The sequence below is a fragment of the Condylostylus longicornis genome, unplaced genomic scaffold (assembly GCF_029603195.1).
Source record: "Condylostylus longicornis isolate FDR11 unplaced genomic scaffold, ASM2960319v2 ptg000040l, whole genome shotgun sequence".
Lineage (NCBI taxonomy): Eukaryota > Metazoa > Arthropoda > Insecta > Diptera > Dolichopodidae > Condylostylus > Condylostylus longicornis.
The window spans coordinates 7,106,093-7,129,732 of record NW_026578009.1 but is presented as its reverse complement, the minus strand read 5'-3'; the positions used below and the strand labels follow the sequence as shown (position 1 = coordinate 7,129,732).

At 23.3% G+C, this 23,640-nt stretch overlaps 1 protein-coding gene across 4 annotated transcripts in view; it reads right to left on the bottom strand.

Annotated features, from left to right (window-relative positions):
• Positions 1-6,452, bottom strand: part of LOC129609848 (microtubule-associated protein Jupiter) — a 144,517-nt gene extending 138,065 nt beyond the window's left edge. For 3 of the 4 annotated variants that reach the window (XM_055521980.1, XM_055521983.1, XM_055521982.1), the window contains exon 1: positions 6,219-6,452. The gene's annotated coding sequence lies outside the window, so the exon portion shown is untranslated. Of the gene's footprint in view, positions 1-6,190 lie in introns of all 4 variants that reach the window. The other variant, XM_055521981.1, reaches the window with a different exon arrangement.
• Between the last annotated feature and the right edge of the window lie 17,188 nt (positions 6,453-23,640).

Below are 23,640 nucleotides of genomic sequence, written 5' to 3'. Positions count from 1 at the left end.
GTAGTGCTTTAGGACATTTCAATTTCAGGTTGATAACGGTATATAATAGTAATGGTGGCGTTGGTAAGGTAGTAGAAAATATTTCGTTTCCGTTTTTTTTTAACTTAATTTTACCAAATTTAATTAAAATACAAGGAGTAACAGTATGTTGCCGATCCGGACAAGGTAACATGTGTAGAAATTCATGTAAAATAGTAAAATATGTAGAGATGTATGTGATATAGTAACTTAATATTTCTATATAAATGTTGTGGGTAATCAGGTGGACAAAGATATTCTATAATTTGTGAAAATAAAAGAGTCTATGTTGACTTAGAACAAAACTGCAAAACATTTACGAATTTCCGATAAATTAGGTTAAATAATTTAATGTTTGGAATAATACAAACTTAAGAGTCTACAAACCTTCGAAATTTGAAGGAAATATTAAAAAAAGCAAAAAATTTTGGCTTTAATTCTAGCTTTTCGGAAAATTATTTAAAATTTTTAAATACATTAATATTTCTGATTTATAAAGTTTGGCCTTATGGCAACATGCGAAAATTATAAATATTATGTGTTTTTAAAAAATTTTAATCCCTTTATGATATCCTTTAGCTCCATTACCTATCCTGAAATTGAGAACATTTATTTTTAAAGACAAAAAGCTATACAATTAAATTTATAAATCTCTAAACTTGTTATACATGTTATTTCGTATCTTTTCGCACAAAATCATCTCAACTCTTTTAAAATAAAGTAAAAAAAAATTCGATAATTTCCAACATCACAATTTTTGTCATATTTTATGTTACAACAGTTTTCTATTATAGATGCGCAATTTATAATATTTTTAATTATATTTTTTCTGCTATCATACACACACAACTATTTTATGTAAATATTATTATAAAAGTTGAACAATTAATTAATTAGTACAAGTATTACTGAAATTATATTTACTCGAAGGATTTACATTGAATAATTATGTGTATAACCTTTTACACATGAACAAAATAAATGAAATTTTATAAAACAAATTAGGTACCATAACAGTGCTCTTTCGAAAGAGAAAAATACCTTCATGACAACACCTAAAATGTAAAAACACTACAAAAGAGTTTAAGAATTTTATTTTGAGACTTGTGAATAGACTTTGTTATTATAGAGAAACTGTACCAGAGCAATGTTGATGGTATTATATGAAAAATTATGTGAATAAAAGGATTAAATTATTATCTTTATTTTATTATACATAAAATAAGTTTTTATTTTAATGGAAACTAGTAAATTTTTCTTGAAAATAAAATAATGTTCGCTTATGCATACACATATATATATAACATTAAGGAACATATCCAGGATACATTAAATGTAGTTATGCAAAATTGTATATATAAAAAGGTACCTGCACAAAATTATATTGTATAACAATATTATATTATAGGAATAAAAAAAATTTCCATTTGAAAAAGCGAAAAGCTTTTTTAATATATGCGCCAAAACAAATCATTGTATAACAGTATTTACATAACATAACAAAGCAAGGAATATTATCTATATATAATACTCGTGTATAGGCACGTAATATTCGTATAACATATATAGAGTAAAATTTGCACTGTAAAAAATGCCGGCTCACGTTTTGTTCTACAATATAAAAGATAATAAGAGGAAAAGCATTCTTAGGGCATTACTTAAAATTTATTGTACATTGTCATTCAATTGTATACCGAAAATGTGCATTTTATATATATATATACATATTTCATACAATAAAATTGTTAACTAAAATATTAAAATTATTTAAAAATGTTGAAAAAATAAATGTAAAATAAATTTTTTTAACTACCATTTTCCTTTTTTTTTTTTTAATTAAAAATATTAAATAAAATGCTCTATTTAATTCAAAAAAATGAATTTAATGAAAATATAATATGTGTGTGCGTTTGACATTTTATATACATACATTTATATTCAAACAATGCCACTCTCTAAATATAGTTAACCCTCAACTGCCTGTATCTCATCTCCCCACCCGCTTCATTATTCTGAAACATAGCATCATTTTAATTTTAAAGCATAATTATACACGTGAATAAATAAGAAAAAAAGGAAAGGGTATAAAATTAAAAATTAAAAAGAAAATAAAAAAAAACAAGAATGGTAAAAGGATTGTGAAAAGGATTGTGTTTAATTTTTTAGCATCCTTTTTTTACCATTTTACAAGTATACATTTATACTCAAGGTAAATATAGGTATAGGTACATAAAAAAAAATATATCCAAAGGCAAAATGCACACATTTTAGAAATTCTATAGAAAAAAATAAATTAAAAAAAAAAATTCCAAAAAAAAAAGTATGAAAGGTAAAAAAATAAAGGTAGGGTAATTTTAATCAATATATTTTTTTTTTTGATATAACATCGTAAATATCATTTAATATATATATATATATACCGTAAAAATTATTAATGTCGTATAATAAACTTAAATAATATTTTTATATAACGGTAAGTTGATGACAATCAATACAGTTTTACGTATTATAAATTATGCATGTATGTATATGTATTGTAATGTCATGGTATACAGGATGAGAGAGGAAGGAAGAGAGAATATTTAAATATAAATAAGATTTTTAATATTTAATGTAGATATATATATAAAGATAAAATATGTACATACATACAGTTTGACAATGTATGTCAGTGTTTTAAAATTTAAAAAAAAAAACAGTAATTTTTTTAATTATTTATTAATTTTAGTATACCTCAAATATTTATGTGCTCTAAACGTACTATTTTTAACTAACAATAATAGCATATTGATTTTCCGCTCTTAATACAAAAAAAATTCTATTAACTCAAAATATGCTATTTTTTCAGTTTTCTATTAATTCTATTATTTGTATAGAAAAAAAATTGTTCAAAAATATTTCAACCCATTTTATTATTCCACGTTTTTTTTTTCAGCTTCCTTGAAATCGATTGATTTTTGAGTTAAAACAATTTTGTTCTTAACGTAAATTATACGTTAACATTTTTTTAACCTGTGTCCTTTAACATTTTTCATTTAAATAAGAAGTATTGGCTATAATAAAATAAAATTAAATTTTTTTTATATGACCTAGTAATAGTAGATACCCACAACTTATCAGAATGGTATTTATAACATCGAAATATTCAAAGAAAATTTGATTTGGTTGTCAATTTGTGACGTCTCAAAATTTCTTTATTCCTATGCAGATATTTAATAATAGACTAGACAGACATATGAGTAATATTATTTTATTTACTTGTTTCTTTTAGAAAATCAAAATTTTTGTATATGGAATATAGAAAATGAATTTTCATTTTTATATAAATTAAGTGAGTTAAAAAAGGACGACATACGAGTATTATTCCGAATATATTAAAAAATATTGTGATCTAGTAAAATATCAAAATATTGCATTAACAATTTCTAAATATTTTCATTAACAATGTTATATAATTTGATTCGCAAATGAAAATTTTAAAATAATAAGTGAAAATGAAAATATTTCTTTAATTTATAGAATATTTTTAATATAAAATTTTTTTGTATTATATTAAATAATTGAAAATGGCAATTATTTTTTAAAAAATTATTGACTATTGTCGTTTCAGATTATAAAAAAAATTAATATAATAAAATAGAACAAAATCACATATTACGATTCTTATAACATGAAGTTCAGAAAAGAAGCAGCTCTCATTGTTTCCCATATACATGCAATACCATACATCTTTCTATAAATTATGTTAAAATTACGTTAAAATTCATGTGTAATTTACAAGTGTAAATTCATAATTTATTAACTATATAAAAAACAACTCGCAAATTTTCTCAATTTCTTTATTAATTTATGAGCCATTAAGTGAAAATAATTCAAGATAATAAATACCATACTCGTATTAATTTAAAAGAAAAAATTTATAATCTCAAAATCCAAAATATCAAATAATTGAAATTATAGGAAAAAAAAAAAATTCATTGCTTTCATAAAATTTTGCTGCACAAAAAAAAATTAAATTTTTTTTCCCGTCATCAATATTTTAATTTTACCCACAGACTATGTAATAAAATTTAATTTTATTATGTAAAATATAGAAAATATACGTTAATTGAATTTTTAATTGCAAATCACGTAAAATTTCATCTTTAAAATAAAAAATATAAAAGAAATCATAAACTAAGCATTTATGCATTTAATTTTTATCGTTTAATAATGAGAAAAATCAGTAAAATTTCAATATAAATTTTATGACCTTAAAAAAACAATTATGAATATTAAATTCGATTCTTCTCAATTATTTATAAATCCAATTAGTAAGCTAGTATTTAGCATAGTAAAATATTTAATAAGTAAGAAATAATGAATTATTAGGTGTTCATACATAAATTATATTTAATAAAATCCGAGTGAAATTTAAAAAAAAAATATCCTTTTCTAATAGCTCATATTAAAATATATTTGAAAATTCAATTAAAAATTTCAATTATAATTTTAAACAGAATAAAAAATTTAATAAATACTTATTGCTCTTAAATTAAAGTAATTATTACAATATATAATTAAATATAAAAAATATTAATTTTATTAATGAAATTTTTATTAATTCCCATAATATTTTTTTTTAAATAAAATCAAATATGCAATACGAATGCAATTAATTGAATATTAATAATTAAAAAATCAAAATTAAATATAAATATTTTAAAATTTTTATGTTATATAATGCAAAAATAAATTTCGGAAAAAAAAATTCTATATATTATAAATAAAATTTTATTTTTGCAAATTTTCAGAATATTTTTAAAAATTTACAAGAAATCTTTATAAAATAAAATTCATTTATATTTTATATACCCTTTATAATTAGTGCATAAAATAAGTATCTCGTTTATAGAATATGTAAGTATATATACTACGCACTATGTGCAAATAACGAGATTTCGTGTAGAGCAAAAAAAAAATAAACATAAAAAAATAAAAGCTTCTTTAAATGCAGTTTACAATAAAGCATCCTTCACCACAGACTCTATTATTTTTTTTGTTTTTTTTTTTTTCTTAATTAAATTTTTTACTTCTACACATATGCATACAATTTGTTTTTTTGTTTTAAAAAAAAATATTATTTTTTATCCAAGCTTGTTAGGTATAAGGTTTTGTGTCGTACTTTTTCTCGTCTTTGTATCGTATATAATTCTAAAATTTTCAAATATTCTATATAAAATACATAATATATAATATTATACACCAATACATAATTCCTTATTCAATTATAAATTTAAAACTTTAAAATAATGTATACAAATCCTTCAGGATGTTTATACATATATGCTTGTTTCAAAAACAGAAAATTAAATTGAAACAAAAAAGTTTTAAATTAAATTGAGTAGCATATTTTTTTCTTCTATATTTATACGAAATTTAAATTCTAAATATTATTTAAATTGTATTGCATATAGTATACACTATAAAATTCTGTTATATAAAATTTTCATAAAAAGAATTTTCTATATACCACCAGGTATGTAGAAATTTATGTAAATAAAAATTATATTTCAATTGTAGGTATACAATGAAAAAATAAATGAATGTGTACTTGATGCAGAAAAAGATCAATATTTTTTCACAGGATAAAATCAACAATAACAATAACATTCACTATAAAAACAAAAACAGCATTCACACAGCAAAGTAAAAATGAAAAAAAAAATGAGAAAAATAAAGCTTTTTAATATCCTTGTTTTCTCTATTATCCTTTCATTTTTTCCTTTTTTTTTCCTTTCGTTTTATTCCAGAGAACAATAAAGAATCGAAAAATTTTTCTATATTATAGAGAATATGCAAAAATTAGGAATATGAAAAAAAAAAAACGTCCTTATTTCTTCTTTGAGAAAAAAGAAAATTAAATTTATTTTTTTTTTTTAAATGTGATTGCAAATTTTTAAATTAAATTTTAATTTTTAATAAAATATGCAATTTCTTTAATTTTATTTTTAATTTTAGTTTATTCTCACTAATTAATTGCACTTTTTATTACAAAAACTTTGCTTTCATTATCCTTAGATTTTTTTCGAATTTTAATATTCTTAAAATATTTGAAATAATTTTTTTTTTTTTTGCAACATACACACAATTCTTAAAGTTCTTAAAATGTTAAAATTTTTATTTTTTTTACTTATTTTTTTCTTCTTTTTTAAAATTACTTTTGTTAGAAAATTCGTTTTTTTTTTTGCTTTCTTCCTTCCAAAACTTTAATTTTATTAATTAAAAATTAAATTAACAGAAATGTTTTTTTTTTATATTTTATTTTTCTTCTGGTTTAAAATAAAACTGTGATTTTTTATTCTTTATTTAAAAAAATTTTCTCTATTGTAACAATTTTCCTTTAAAATATTTTATTTTATATTATTTTTTCTTTTCTTAAATCTTTTCGATTCGGCAATGAGCTTTCAACTGAATTTCCATATGATTGTAACAAAGATTTTATATCGATTCCATAAAAAATTATATGAAAATAAAGTGAAAAATTTTATACAAAAAAAAAAAAAAAAAATGTAAAGAGAAACGAAAAGAAAAGCATAAGAAATAAATAAAATAAAAAACTCATCCAACCAAGAAGTATAGCACTGCTTTAACAGCAAATATAATGATATACAAACAAACATTAATATTATTTCGGTGCGCATTTAGAGAATTTTCCTACTACTCAAAAAAAAAATTATTACATTACTTGAAGTTTAAACAGAGATGTAAGAGAAAGAGAGTGCAGAAGAAAATAAAATAATATAAAATGTATATGCAATGTAGGTACTTTTAATATTTTATTATGTACATAACATATTAAGGTGAAAAGATAACAGTTATATGTACTCAACAGTTTACAGTGTCTGTAATAGAAAATAAAAACAACATTACGGAATGAACTTTGTACATTCATTTGTTAAATTCAGCATGAAAATTATTGGAGTAAAGAAAAAAGAAATTTTTTTTTGTTGTTGTGCAGAAGTAAAAGCACTCTCTTTCTCTCTCTGTTTTCTCTGTTACGAAAAAGAGTAAAATTAAGTGGTTTATGATAATGTAGTACTATAGTATACATTTTTGTAAGGAAATATACTACGGTGGTAATAAAATCATATGTATGTTTGATATAATATAGGTATACATAAAAAGCTGTATGAAAATTCTAAACATAAAATATGTTGAGGTTTTTCATTTCAGCAATAACTACCAATAAGAAACAAAATGCATGAAGTTTAGGAGGATTATTATGATTTGCGAGTTAGTTTTATACTCTCTCTCTCTCTCTCTCTCATTTTAACCGTTTTATTTCAGTAGTTCACATTTTAGTATTCTTTTATATTATTTTTGTTCTTTATTAAGTAAAAAAATTAAATTAAATGTACCCAAATTTTTATTTTAAAATTACAATATTTTTTTCCTTGATTTAGTAAGTTTTTAATTTTTATACAAATTTTTACTTATATTCAATAGTTTCTTTTCTTCAATTAACATTATTGCATATGTTTTCTATAAGTAAAGAGTAAATTATAAAACTACTTTTCTTTGCTCTCTTAATGTCATAGTTTGAATTATTTTAATGTTGAGGGATGAAGAAATTGTACATGGTGTGGTATATATGCATTACACTGCGCATATAATTTCGTATAATTTTATCAACCATAAACTTTTTGGTATGTATAACAATTACCCGTGAACCGTGTACTATTTAAAAAAAAAGTGTGTTATGCGTATATAGTAACAGATTTTTTATTGAATTGCAGTATTAAATTTTAAGAGTATAGAATGGAAATGGAATTTATTTAGAATAGAGAACGAAAATGGAAAAAGGCAATAGTTAAAATATAAAGTCGAATTAAATAAAAATTTATACAATTTTTTATTCTTTTAAAATTATGTAGAAAATTCCATGAATAATATGTTATTAGTGCCCATATATATATATATATGTATAATATACAATTCTAATAACAGTGATAAATGCGATAATGTTTTGCTTTTAGGATTTTAAAAATTAATAAATTAAATTCGCTTATTTTCTATTATATTTTACTCCTGCTAATAAAGAGAATAAATGTGCAATTCCAGGCCAGTTTCTAGAACAACATGAAATAGAATAACAAAAAATTTAATTTCTCTATTTTTGATTCCAAAATTTATGTGAACAGTTTACTACATTTACAAATAAAAACAATAAAAACAAAATTCTCAGCTGATTTTATTGTTGGAATTTTTATTCTCTCATTTTATACAATTTTTTTCTTTACTTCTTCTTTTATTATTTTATCGCTTATTACTTTTTATTATGGTTCGCTAAACTTCAATGAACTCAAATTTATATACTAATTTAACATTCAATTCTCTAAATCCCTACTAGTATACAAAAATGTATAACATTAATTGAGAAAATAAATGAAACTGTTATATTTAATATAAGAAAACTAAAATAAACAAATACCATGAAATAATGTAAAAGAACAATCGTAAACACAAACATATTAGAAGTGCTCACAGAAATGCAGTGATTTTTTTTTTTTGCAGATAAAAGGCAATACACACAATGCAATCGAATGAAAGATATTTACAGATCAGAATATGTACATAATATGTCGTATGAAAATCTTTTCTGGGCGTGGGAATATTAAAAAATTAAAAGAATAATTGTATTCAATTAAAATATATTTTTGCTCATTTAATTGTTGAAAGAAATTTTCTATAGAAATGAATTTATCCCTTCAAATTACGAATGGACAACTATATAGATTTATTTTATTGGCTTCTATAACTTGTATTTAATTTGTAATTTAAAGAATTATTACATAGTTCTTAGTTATTGGATGGAGAGAGCCTCATATCATTATCGCCTTAATTTAAATGTTACTGCAGATTTTGATTGAAAATTATTAAATCTTATTGAATTTTTTAAAAATTTAAAAATATTAACACCACCATTAAGATGGTCTGTTTCCGTTTTACATTATATTCTGTTTAGGGGCCTGTAAAATATATATTTTACGCTTATTATTTAAAAAAAATTAACTGGTTTTTCTTCACGTATATTAAACACTGTGGCCGTACTTTAAAATTTGCAGGAATTCTACACAGTTTGAAATTTCTGTTATACGAAATGTAAACGAACATAAAATGAAGTAATTTGAATTACATTCCAAATATTCATAGTGCCGAATAAATGTAATCATGAAATCTGGAAACCAAACCATTGAATTTTGCTTTACAATTCAATTTAAGAATTTTTTCTGTAACAGAGAATTTAAACATTAAACTAAGTGCTTTAAAATAATATTGTATAACAAATACACCATACTGGAATTAAAATAATTCAAAACGACAAAAAAAAAATGAAAAGAGACAAAAAAAGCAACAAAAGTGTAACACAGTTTTTTTTTTATTTTCTATAATTTTCTATAATTTTCGCATGACTTTTTTTTAAACGTTGTAATTTTTCATTGTGAATTCATTATTTGACTTCTTCCTTGTTCTAAAATAAACACAAACATTTGTGCATGTGTATGTATGTTGATACAAAAAATTAAAAGAAATAAGAAATTGCAAACATGGTGCAAAAAAAAAAAACTAAATATTTTTTTATCTTTTTTGCAATTTTCTCACTTCTTTTTTGCTTCTTTTTTTTACCTTTCGCATTTTTCCATTCTTGGATCTCTTCTTCATTTATCTTTGAAATAGTATGTAATCGTATATACTATGTGTAATGTCTGTGTGTGTACTACAAATATAAGAACTTCAATGTTAATATGAAAGAAAAGAAAAAAGTCGGGTGTCGACACATGTACTTAATATAGAACAGCACACGCCAAGGAACTACTTTAGTTTTATAATTTTCAAAGTAAATTTTTTTTATTATTACTTCTTTGAATTTTAAATTTTATAATAAATATGTATGTACGTTTTTTCCCCCAAAAACCTCTTTCAACAATATTCTTTATAGAAAAAAATAAAAAAGAGGAGAAAATGAAAAAAAAAGAAAGGTGAAAGAAAATAAAATCACAGTATTGGCACCGCACCATCGTCATTCTATAGCTCTTGACATACAGTTAGTCATTTTTATATTGTACATACACACATACATATGTACACATTTACATATAGGAATATGTTTTATCTCTTAAGTAAAATAATTATTTAATTCTCATTGTATGTATTCGATCTATTTCAAATAAGTTGTATTAAATACATACATATGTATGTATATTCAGTTATTATCTATATATTGTTGATTTTAAGCAATAAATGAGATTTATGTTTGTATTTATATATAAACGAAATGTAATTTAGTTTTGAAAATGAGATGATTGCCAGTTTCGCAAAACATAATTAATTTTTATGTACATTTCAATTTAATTTTATTTGCGTCTGTATATTATACGGAATTATATTCTATGTATACAAAATTGCCAGATATAATTTGGTTATAAGAACATTTAGAAATAAATTCGGGCTGAAACAATGATTTGAACTTACCATGTTTCCCTTAATGAAGATAAAAATAATCTATTTAAATTATACTCAGATATATATGAAAAATATTTTATGCAAATAAATTGCATACTTTCAGGATTATCGTATTAGAAAAACAAAGATTAGCGTATTGCATAGGTTTAGGTTAGGTTTAGGTTGATGCGACTATGGGCAGATACACTTAAGCCATGTAGACCCGTTGTGATACCGCTGAATCCCAATATCTCCACACTCACGTATGAACCAGTCCGAGTCTATAAACTGGTTTAGGTACCCGAATTTTACATTCGCCAAATCTGTTACTCGCAAAAGAAAATCCGATCCAAGGAACCTCCACCTTCTGCATGTCAAAGCTGGGCATTAGCACAGAAAATGAGCCGTTGTCCCTACCTACTCCTCATCACACCTGCTCTTGCAGCTAATGGTAATATATTAACATAAGTGGGTTAAAATAAATAATTTATTGAATAATAAATATAATTTCGAAAAAAATTTAGAAGCCGAATAGTTTATTTTAAATTTTAAGTTTTAAATTAACCTAACAGCTTCCTAAAGTTAAAAAGAAAATGTATTGTTCCGCAGAAATTATTTCGTTTATTGTGTTTTGTAGCATACCTTTAGGGAACATTTTTTGTGAGTAAATTTTTATAAAGTTTTAGGCCAGTACTTGATTTTGTCGAAACATATAATTTAAGTGAGGTCAGGGGTTTTGTGTTTCCTCCTGCTTTCTCAACAGTTGAAGATGAATGATCATATGAAGAAATAATAAATAGCCTTAAAGTAGCCTAAATAATCGTATTACGAGTCGTAATTGAATTTTGGTTCTCCGGAGATTTAATACTTAAGTAAATTTCGGAAACTGAAGATGTTTTTATTATTATATAATTGAAAAAATAAAATTCTCTTTCATGTACAAAAAAATATTTAACATACAAAGCTGGCAATCTAAAATTTTATTTATTTGAAAACCAAAAACAAAAATAGAAAATTCTCGATTATCTATAGTAGAATATCAAATTTAAAACAGAAAATTTAGAATATAGAAAAACATTTTTTTAAGATTAAGAATACAAAACTGCCTTACTTAACTTTTATAACACAATTTCTTTTCAAAAGATTTTCAACATATTACTGTTAGATACATTCATATAAATTTAAGTACATACATATACAAGATATATATGTGCTTATACATATAGACTTTTCAAGTGTAATATTATGTTGTTCAAGGAGTTTCCTCAAAGATGATCCACATACAAACCAATGACAAAACCAAAAATAAGATTGAATATCGGTGAAAAGAGAAGAATAAAAATACAAAAAAAAAAAAACCTACTCCACTTGTAAATGCATTCCTTTCATTTATAATATCACTGGCATGGCACAGGGTTTTCTTTCAAAATTTTACTGTGTTTTCTTTTCTTATTATTATCACTTTTATATTTATTTTTACATCTTCCTAAATTGCATTATGAGAGAAAAAGTTCATATATCGTATTTACGAGTATAATAACAAAATATGTTTGTGTGTATGGTTAACAAATAAAAACAAAAAACTAATAAAAAAAGAAAATTGTGTATATAAAATTACTCTGATAAGCATGTGAGGTCGCATCGCGCAGGGTGAACAAAATTGAATACGTTGCACAAATCTCACATATATAAGAACGCATATGCATACGTATACATACATATGCATAATGTATATATAATAGGTATGAGAAAAAAATTAATAAAGAGATATTTCGCTATGTAGGTGTTTATGTGTGCCAGAATATTTGTGTTAATTTATATATGCAGCACGTAGTTCACGTAATTGAAGAAAATCTCTATTCAATATATAGGGAAATGAAAAATATAGCAGTTTGGCACTTATAAAGATTTTTAATTTTTTTATGCTGCTTTGGTTTTTTTTTTTCTTAACGCTTCTCAAGAAGATGCTCCCATGATATTTTTTTTTTCTTTGTATTACTATAAAAAAAAAAATTTCTTTAGCTGATAAGTCACCGACCGATAAATCAACCAAAAAAAAAAAACTATATACACACTCATATACATGCAATATCTCTATACATATGTAGGTATACATACACACACATGTGTTTAGAGAAAAAGAAAGATTATTTTAGGCGGTAAAATTTTAAATATACAAGATGAGAAAATAAGGAAAAATTAAAATAAATTATTTTTAGATAGTTTTGAAAAGTGAAGATTTTTTTTAATGTTTCTTCTTCTTCATCTTGCCATCATATAGTTTTTTTTTTTGATATTAGACAAATGGATTATAATATTTATGTTAAATTTGAAGATTCATGGCATTTTAGTGTAGATATATTGTTATGAAAATTGTATGAGTATACAGTGTGCTTCAATTTTGTTGTGAAATATTTTCAATTATAACGAATGTAGCCTTTAAACTTTAAAAATAGCGCAGCCGAGCCTAAATGTCGTTTATTAAATTTCAAAAATTTCAAAGATCAAATTGCATTTCAGAAAATTCTAATTGCCTTCCATTAACAAATTATAAATAAATATTTGAACTAATTTTGAAAATGGTATAAGTTCATTTTTTCATATATTGAAAAATTTAAGGGTTTGCGTTTGAATCAATTTAAAAATATTGGTCATAATAACATAATTTGTTACTGGCCTTAATGGAACTCTATTAAAATTGTGATTGTAACTGTGGAGAGAATGTGTCAATAACTAATCAAAATTACCATTAACGTAATCTTTTTATAAATAATGGACTTATACCACTTTCAAAAAAACCCGGTTAATTTTATAAAAACACAATTTATAGTCTTGGATTTTTTTTCTCTTGTACAAAAAACTTGGACTTTTTTCTCTTGTTTTCATTTAATAGCAAATCAATTTATTGGACACTCATCTACTAGAACACTCATTAGTTGCATATTATGTCTATGTAAAGTACATACTGTAATAAACATTTTGTATATATATACAATGAATATTAAAAGTATAATAGACGGATATTTAAAATAATTATTTGTTGAAATTTTTTGTAATTAATTTCTAATTTTGAATAAAAAAAAATTATATAAAATAAAATTTAAAGAAATTTAACATTTGGTTTTTTTTGTTAAATACAGTGTCTATCTGCAATGTAAATGAAAAAGTTTCAAGAAATTTTATAATATTATATAGAATGTTTTGTTTTTCTATTGTATAAAATTTAAAATTTACAATGTAACACTAGCTTAATTAAAATATTTATAATTTTTTATTTATTAATTGAGTACAACTAGCCATAAATTGTTAAAGAATAAAATTCTTAATTTGTATAACAAAAATCTTATTATAGACAAATAAATTTTCTCGAAAATAATAATTTCCTCTTAATGACACAGATTTTAATATATGCATGTAAGTAGAACCTAAATTTTAATATGTTTATAAAATGCTTGTAGTCTGGATACAAGGGGTTAATAATTTTTAAAATTTTAATTAGACAGCAATGTAAATTAAGAAAATTTGATATAAATACAATATTGCTAAATTTAAATAATTAAAATACTATATCAACTATTAAATATTTTAAATGAAAATATTAATTTAATTGAAAATTACATTCTCACAAAATATGATTAGAAATTAATTTTTTAAATGAGTACGTATTTAAAATGATCAAATCAGTAGACGTATTCTTAAAAAACAGCGATGAAATCCGAAATAATATTAAATGAGAATAATGTATAATTAAATTTTACATTCTTATAATATTTTCCTCTTTTATTTGTTTTAATAGAATATTTTAATTACTTACATGTAATAGTAAATTTTAATATTTTGCTAGTATTGAAATATACTGTATCATCATAGCAAAAATAAAGCTAAAAATTTTAAAACAAATTATTAACTAAATTTGGAACTACATAGTTCTCTTTTGCATTTTATAAATAGCATTTTAATTTAAAGAGTTGATACCCTAAATACTAATGCAATTCAGCTTCGTATATCACAAATTTCTTGAAATAACTTTGAATTCACATTTATTGTGTAAACAACAGGTAGGTTATGTGATGGCAACAAATTTTGCATATCGAGTTTTCGATGGGAACGCACTTCTCCATGGTACGAAAGTGTAAATAAACTATTTTTAGCAACCTGTCGGTCTGCTTAACCGATGTTGATGAAATTTTATATATAAGTTTATTTCGACTATGGCACGGATTGACCAACTTTTGCGATATATCAGGCCTCGGGAACAGTACTTTTTAGCTGTTAGGCCTGTTTTACATTTTTGATCATTATGAAAAAAATATTCAACAGATTTACTTGAAATTTCAAATATCAGCTTCGTTCAACCGTCCGCAAAACCTTCTAACTTTTGGAAGAAATCAGGTGTATCAAGCAACTGCAGGTTTATTACGAGCCAAATATACATTTTTACGTATATAAAGAGAAATAATCAACTGATTTCATTCAAATTTATTTAAATTCTTCATATTGAAACAATAAACACATAAATTTTTTGGAAAGATCAGGGTTCGGAAACTGATAGAAAATATTATATATAATATTGCATATATAGAAAATATTACTACGAAAATCTTAGTTGGTGGTTAATTTTAATTTAAATGTAAAAATATCATTTTTTTAATAAAACTAAAATCGTATTATATTTTATTTTGAATTCATTTTCACTATTAATATTTTATTTCAAATGTTTTTGCTTTTGTATTTTAAATTACAGTGAAGGGTTATTGATTATTTGCGTGACTTCTGTGCTTTACAATAAATTGTATTGCAAAATTTCTCTGAAATATTTGCCGAATATATTTTCATGTATACGAGAAATATTTTTATTGTATGATATTTTAAAAATATTAAAATTAAATCTTCTCAGAAGATTAGATTGTAAAATTAAAATTTAGATTGAAAATCATAAAAATATTTAAATAATTTTGAGACATTATGTAGTTGCTAGTGAAAAAATTGTGATTACAAACACATATGAAACAAAGAAGGGAATTTCAATTTATTACCATCTTATTAACTATTTATTATAAGAAATAAATAAATAAAAAAATAATAAAACGACAAACGAATTTATAAAATCTTATTGAATTTGAATAAAAAAAAAATATTGACTAGCAAACAAATTGTTACACAATTATTATAAAAAAAAAAAAAAAGAATGATTGAAAAAAAACAAAAGTAAATTGAAATTGAAAGTTAATTTCAAAATGAAGACATGACTAAAGTGATTTTTTTTTTTGGGACGCGGCAGTTCATGGTGTTATACTGTAATCAGTTACTATGTATTACAATTATTTTTTTGTTCCCTTTATTTTGAGATTTTTTCAAGATGAGAAAGAGCCAAACCTTAAATATGAAGGCATCACAATATTCAATTAATAAAATACAAAAAAAAATTTTTTTTGTGAAAAATCCGTAAAAAAATTTCCCGAAATTTGATTATTTTATATTTTTTTTAAATTGTTTTTAATTGCAAGTCATTAAAAATTACTTGTACTTTTGATTTTTTATTATCTAGATTCACTTACAATTTTATTTCTTGAGAAATGATACCGCAGTACCATCGTGTTTTAAAAAAACAATCACACACATTTTTTTTTTTTTTTTGGAAATTCATAATTTTTCCATCAGATCAGGTAATAAAATCGTAATTTCAGTTGTCTATCGCTCATTTTTTTTTCTGTTTTTGTTATTTTGGTATTAAAAATGCAAAAAAAAAATTATTTTTTTTCAAAGTTATTTAATTTAGTAAAATAAGCAAACGATAGGCGATTTTTTTTTAACATAACATTTAACATAACATATTTTGTTGTTGTTTTAATTTTTGTTTTTCGAAATAAGTGTTTTAATTTTAATTTTTTTTTTTGTGTAAAATGGTTGAAATTTTACAAATAGCAAACAAGCCAAAAAAACACAATCTACTATCAAAACACTTTCAATTAAAAATAAAAAATATAAAAAACTAGAAATAAATGAAATGAAAACCTCATTTCCTGTTCATGAAAAATTTCATTTCACCTTATTATTTTACCAAAATAATAATAACAAAATAATAAGAAAAAACCGAATATTTTGGATCGAAATTAAATCAAAATTTTATTGATCATTTACAAGAAGGAGAGAGAGAGAGAGAGAGAGAAAGATTAAATTTAATCTTATTAAAAATTGCAATTTATTAAAATAAAGAAAACAGAAAATCCTTGAATTTCCTCGAAAATTAACATTTGATTGAGAATATTGATCAAAGTAATAAAATTTTTTTTAGTCTAAGAAATTAAAGCGATTATTTAGCGCAGTGATTCTCAAAGGGGTTTATGAAGACCTGCTAGGGGTCTACGAAAAAATATGAATTAATTCTTCCTCACATCATAGATGTACCTTGCTACTGTTAGAAATTTAAATCTATCAAAGAAATTAGCAGGGGGTCTATCAAAAATTGAAAACCACAACAAGGAGTCTACGAGAGAAATAAGTTTGGGAGCCTCTGATTTAGCATCAACACAAAATTTGTTAACAGAAATGAAAAAAAAAAAAAATATTTTTCAACATAAAAATATTTTAATTGGAATTCTAGAACTGAAGGCAAAATTTTTAAATTTAGTAGCAGTTTTAAGGGCATAAAACACTCATTATTTCAAATGTTCGGGTATTCATATTACATGGGTGCATTTTCATGATATTTTGTATGATATAAGGAGTAGGAATGCCAATCTATAATACATCTATAGTCGAAAATATAAATTGTATATTCGCCGGATTGAACAATAGCAATGGACTGATTTTAAGAATGACATTTTCGTTTACCAGCAAGAAACAAAATTTTTTCACTTTTTATACTCTATATTTAACTTCGTGTAGGATGTATTATACAAAAATTAAATGCCGTAAATTCATGCAAGTTGGTAAGAAAGTATTAAATTATAGTCATAAGCACATTGAAAAGGTATAGTACAATTTGTTCACTAGTTCCTTGTGATTTCCGTACAATTGTGTATGGAAACTAATTGTGTCAAATTATATACATACGTTATTTATAATCGAACTGGCATATGCTGTATAGGACTATAGGGTATGATTCAGTCGGTGAAGATTGGCAAAAACGTTTTTCTCGTTTTCGAGCTACAGCCTGTTGAAAAAAAAGGTATCGGACTTTTCCTGCATATAAATAAATGCTTATAACTTCGGAACCATATAACATAGACTTATCATTGGGAGCTAGTTTTACAGGCGATTGATCGTTCTTTATTTCTGATCTTACAATCAATTTGATTTGAACTATACTTTTTGAGATACAGCTCATCAAAGTCAGAATTTATGTTTTTTTTATTGAAATTTTTTTTAAATAACTCGAAATTTCTTGAAAATTTTTGTTTACAATTTTTTTTTCGACGCACTTCGATGACATCTAATAGTTAACCCATATAACATTTTTCTCTATCTCATAGTTTTCGCATTAAAACTTGTTAAGAATGTGTTCTCTTTTACGATTTACAAATAGAAAATATCCTTTTCATTTCGCTATTTTTATTCAGTTCTAATTGTTTGAAAAGTGCTTGCTGGCAATGGCGCATAAAACAAAAAAAACAATTTTTTCTATAAAATTTCATTAAAGCTTACAAAATAATATTTTTTACACATCGAGAAATTTCAATAGAAATTAATTTTACTTATTACTTATAATTTCAAAGAGTTACCACCGTTTCTATCATAACACTTTCAAGAATCAATCAAAAATTTGTTAATAACTCAAAGAAAAAGAAAAAAAAAAGTAAAAATTCAATTTCATCTAGATTTTAAATTAACAATAAGAATTTAAATTTACGAACTTAATATTCTTGTATCTAGTTTGTTGCTATAAAAAAATTTGTAATCTCTATGTTTTGGTTATAATTTTCCTCTCTAATTTTCCTAAACGATATTAAAAATTTAAGTTTGAGAATTTAGCAATAATAACAAAGCGATAACATTACAACTACACTTAACAACTTCTCGTTCACAGCATAGTAATTGAGTAAGAATGTGCATAATTTCAGCATTTTCCCTTATTCTTTTATAACTCTTTTTCTTTTATTAAAAACTTATAATTTTCTGTAATATATTAGAAAAGAAAATCATGCCATACTGTTAAATATTTATTTTCACCTTAAATCATTATCACAATGTATAACAAATTTTACGTTTAAGAAGTAAAAATCGAAAAAAAACAAGAAAAAATAGAGTTGATCTTGTCAACTTCTGTGATACCCGTACGAATTTGTTATTCTATGTGCGAATAAAGATGACATAACTGACTATGGGACAGACTATGACTTTAAGTTGCCGTATTACTATATTAATTTATGCAAAATTTCAGTACTGTGTTTTTCAAAATACTGTTTGTGCCAAACTACTATTGAAGTCGTATGGCAGCTACCCGAACCAGTACCCCGATCATGTCTAATTTAAATAGGGTTCTAGCACTTACTGCAATAAATCATTTGTGAAAATTTTGTGAACTTAACTCAATTAGTTTTTGAGTTATCGCTGGGACGGACGGATGGACGGATAGACAAAGCTAAATCAACTCAGAATTCGACGCTGATCAAAAACATACACTTGAGTCTATATTTCAGAGCATTATTTCTTAGCGTTTTAAACGGTAAGGCAAATTTAGTATACTCTTCAAACGTACGTTCGTACGGGTATAAGCAGCGGAATATAGTTACTTTATTCCTACATAGGTATATAAATAGGTAGGTACTGTATAGACAGAGGATATTCGCGCATATTTTCACGTTCATTTGTATTTCATTTTTCTTCTTCTTTCTTAAAACCATTAACTATTTTTATATCATAAGTTTTAATATTATATAAAAAGTTAAAATAGACACAATCAATTTATTACACAAGTTAGTGGCTTAAAAATCATTCAGATGTTAAAATAGAAAAAAAAATGATTTCTTAAATTACAATAAGAAAACAAAAAAAAACAATTACCCATCAACTTCTGGACGGAAGAAAATTTTGAAACAAAAGCAACAAGTTTTCAAACAACCAAAATAATAAAGAATTTTCTAGTATATTGGGATGATGCACTGGCACAGAGCGACTTGTGTGCTATTCACCGGTGCACAATGGATCATAAAAAAAATGAGAACGTAATGCAACTTTTTTTTTGGTTTTTATTATTTTTTTCTATATTCATTTTAATATAAAAATATTTTAATGGTTTTTCGAGGAAAAATATAAGTGTGTATAGTTTAATCATAGTTAAAAAATCATTCTTTCGGAATTTATAATGCATAATTGTAGCAAAGTATAGAATATAAAAACAAGTTGAACAAAATGTTTAAATACAAAATAAATCAAAATGAACATTGCAAGCGGTTGTACCGTAATCAGAAGTTGAAAAAATGAAAATGTTTTGGAAAATATGTCGTTTTTGACTATAGACGATAATTTGATGAAAGTTGTTAATAATTAAAGGGATCCTATAACTTAAACATTATTATAAATTAAAATTAAAAGGAAAACTAAAGATACTTTTTTTATTTACAACTCTATTTTTCATAGGACATTGTAAGTTTTTCTTAAAATAGTGTTTTCATGGGGCTAATAAATATTAAAATGGTTTTCTTTGAAAAATTTGAAGGTGGAAATACGAAAATTATGAAAATATGGTTTTGTTTTCGACAAACTCTTATTTTATTGTTGGGAAAATATGTTCGAAAAGACTCACAACTTCCTTCCTATCTTTATACTCAAAATATTATTGTGATTTTAAATATGGTTACAGTTCATACTTAAACAGATTGTATTAAGGAAAAGCTTAAGAAATTATTTTAATTCCAAAAAAAAATTTAAAATTCACATTTTCTAAGAGAATGTTTAATAATTATTTTATACATTATGGCAACAATAATTAACATTTAATTAACAACAATATCGAGAATAATTAAATTAATTACTTAATAACAAGAAATAATTATATTTAATTAGAACTTTCTTTTTTTCACATTTCTCTTAATGAAGCATCCATCTTAACAAAATAATATAAGAAAATATCAATTATCTATAAAAATTTAATAGAAAATGTCAAAATAATTTAATTGAGTTTAAATTGCAAAAAAAAAAAATAAAATATTGTTTTATATTATGATCAATAAAAATGTAATCCGTTTCTGACATGACAGCCTAGTTATCAAAGAGAAAGAGAAAAAAAAAAATGAGAATTTTAATAACATTTTTAAAATAGTTTAAAAATTGTGATCCTATACTGTATATGCATTATTTACACATAAACGCTTATGTGAATTTCTCAATGTTACAATAAAATTTCAGCAAACTTTCCAAATCGTTAACATAGAAAAAATATTACTAATTACACTTGTACAAAAGTACATTTAAAGTGTTTTATAAATTTTCGACTCCGTTTGTAACGCTACTAAGAAATGACGTTTTAGAGATATAGACATGTGAGTATATGCATTTTTTGATCAGCATTTCTGGTGAGTATAGTTGCAATATAAATTAACAAATTATTTTATCATATGCTAGAAACAATTCAAGTTACATAATTGAAATTCCCTACGAACAGATGTGGTAATATAACCTTCAATTTAGATGAAAACTGTTAAGATCGTGTGTGTATGAATTTTTAAGGTAGCCATGTACAATAGGTAGAAACAAATAAAATTTCAAAAATTTTTTAATAATATTAAAAAAATTCTCATACAACAGAGCTAAAATTGAGTAAGAATAGGAAAACAACTACATATATGAGAAATATGATAAGCGTGTGCCAATTATCATACAACTCTCAGTATCATTCATTTGTGAAACTATTATAGTATATTGACATGGTAATAACTTTACCTATTCTCGTTTTGATATATTTGAAATTAAAGTTTCACATTATATTGCTCCCTGTTTTAGTGCTCCATATTTCTGAGAGCAATTCTGATTTTCTGAAACTGGAAATTTGATAGAGAGACACGAAAATTAAGTAAAAAATCATTTCTAAGTAAAATGACAGTTTCTAAGTGAAATAAAAGAAGAGACATGTGTTTGATGTACTTCATTGTCACCAGATGGCTTTAAATTAAAATATCATTAATATTATTGTGAAATTGCGGGATTTTAAATATATTTTTTTTAATTTTCCTATAAGAACTTGAACAAACTTTAAAACATAAAAGAAAATCGAATTTTAAGTATGACCAAAAAACAACTTATAACAACACTAACAACTTATCTTTCAAGAAATCATTAATTTATACCTTTATAATTCGTTCTTTATTAACTGAATTTCTCCAAAAGAATAAAAATTCTAAAACAAAAATCAAAAAAATTTAAAACCATTAACTAAATTTTAAGACTAGGAAAATTTTTTTTACAGTTTTGTAAAACTTAACAACAAAATAACCACAGACTTTTTTCTTTTCTAGCATAATTTTAGATTCTTTAGAAAAATTAAAATTCTCAAGTATGAAAAGTAAAATTGTAGATAAAGTTCAGTAGTTTGTCACTCAGTCCAGTCAATCAGTCAACAGTTTTAACTATATATACAATTTGCTTATTGTTGAGTTTTTGAATAAAGAAAGAAAGCAGTATAATACTTATTTAGTACGATTATAAATTATGATTATGAAGATCATTATGACAGTGATTAGAACATGGTGATGACAAATATAATAAATTTTGATTTTTGTTCTTTTTAAAGAAGATGACCTTTTTATAGGGTTTTATATGAACACTCAAATTTATTCGTTGGAAAAATGTTTTTTTTTTTTATAAATTTTAAGAAAAATGATAAGATGAATAAAAAAAAAAAAGTTTCATATTCACTGGGAAAAGAAAACCTTTAAGAAGGTCAGAAGAATATATTTTTTATTTTCTTTAAAAAAAAATTTAACGTTTCATTTTAAAATTTGTCACGTTTCTATGTACACTTTATAATAAAATTCATGTAAAGTAAAATAAGGGGGAGAAAACCAGTTGAAATTTATGAGAAAATTTTCATGTTTTCTGTTATTTCTTCTATATAAAAATGCTTATTCCGAAATTAAAAAATTATAAAATCAAAAAAAAATTGCCATACGAGTATAATACGAGTAATATTTAAAATGAATCAATCATTTTTTGTTCGAAATTAGCAATGAAATATTTCAAATCTTACAAAATTTAGAGATCAACTAATTTTGTATGACTCTCATAATAAATTATAATTACAAATTGATTCTTTGTTGATAACCACACAGGATCGATTACGTTATGCAAAATTCAACTACATATACGCATGAACAAGGTAAAATAAAAATAAGGACATTATGCTTAAACATGAATGTAACAATATAAAATTGTAATTCAATTGAAGTATAATTAATATATAGAATAAAAAAAATATAAAGAAATGAACACTTAAAGCATTTCCCTATATAATTATGTTCGAAATTATCGAATTATTATAAAAGTATTGAAATGAACATGCAATTTCCTATATTGCTTCTTCAACACTTTCTCATATTCTTCTTTTATAACAAACAATTTGTATTATACCAATAATTTTTTTATAGATCATTGACATTTATAATATTATTATGTAGGTATTTAATTATTAGAGTATAGCACAATTATTTGAAATGAATAGATGCAATAATAAAGTGACAATGCCTAGAAATGTACCTGATGATGGTATAAGAGAATAAAATAAAAAAATCAAAAATGTTAAAATATCATACTTCATAAATTCTGTTATAAAATTATATAACACTATAAAATTATATAAGAAATAATTAACAAAGAGTAAATGTATAAAGTGAATATGATATCGGTGTAAGAGAGTAAATGGCAATTAGAAATTCACAAGATGAGTTTTAATAATGTTGACATAAAATTGAAAGGATATAAAATATACATTTTGGTATTTCAAATTAAGAGTTACAATTTAGTAAGGGATGGATTGAAAAAAGATTCATTCTATTACTGGCTTCTTCACTTGGCATTACCAAATCAAACTCGCTTTTGTGTAGATTCTGCCGGGACGATGAGAAGAACGCTTTATATACATTCTGTGTTACTGTTCTGCTGAACGTCAGGAAGTGCAAATCATATGGGTGAAAGCTTTCT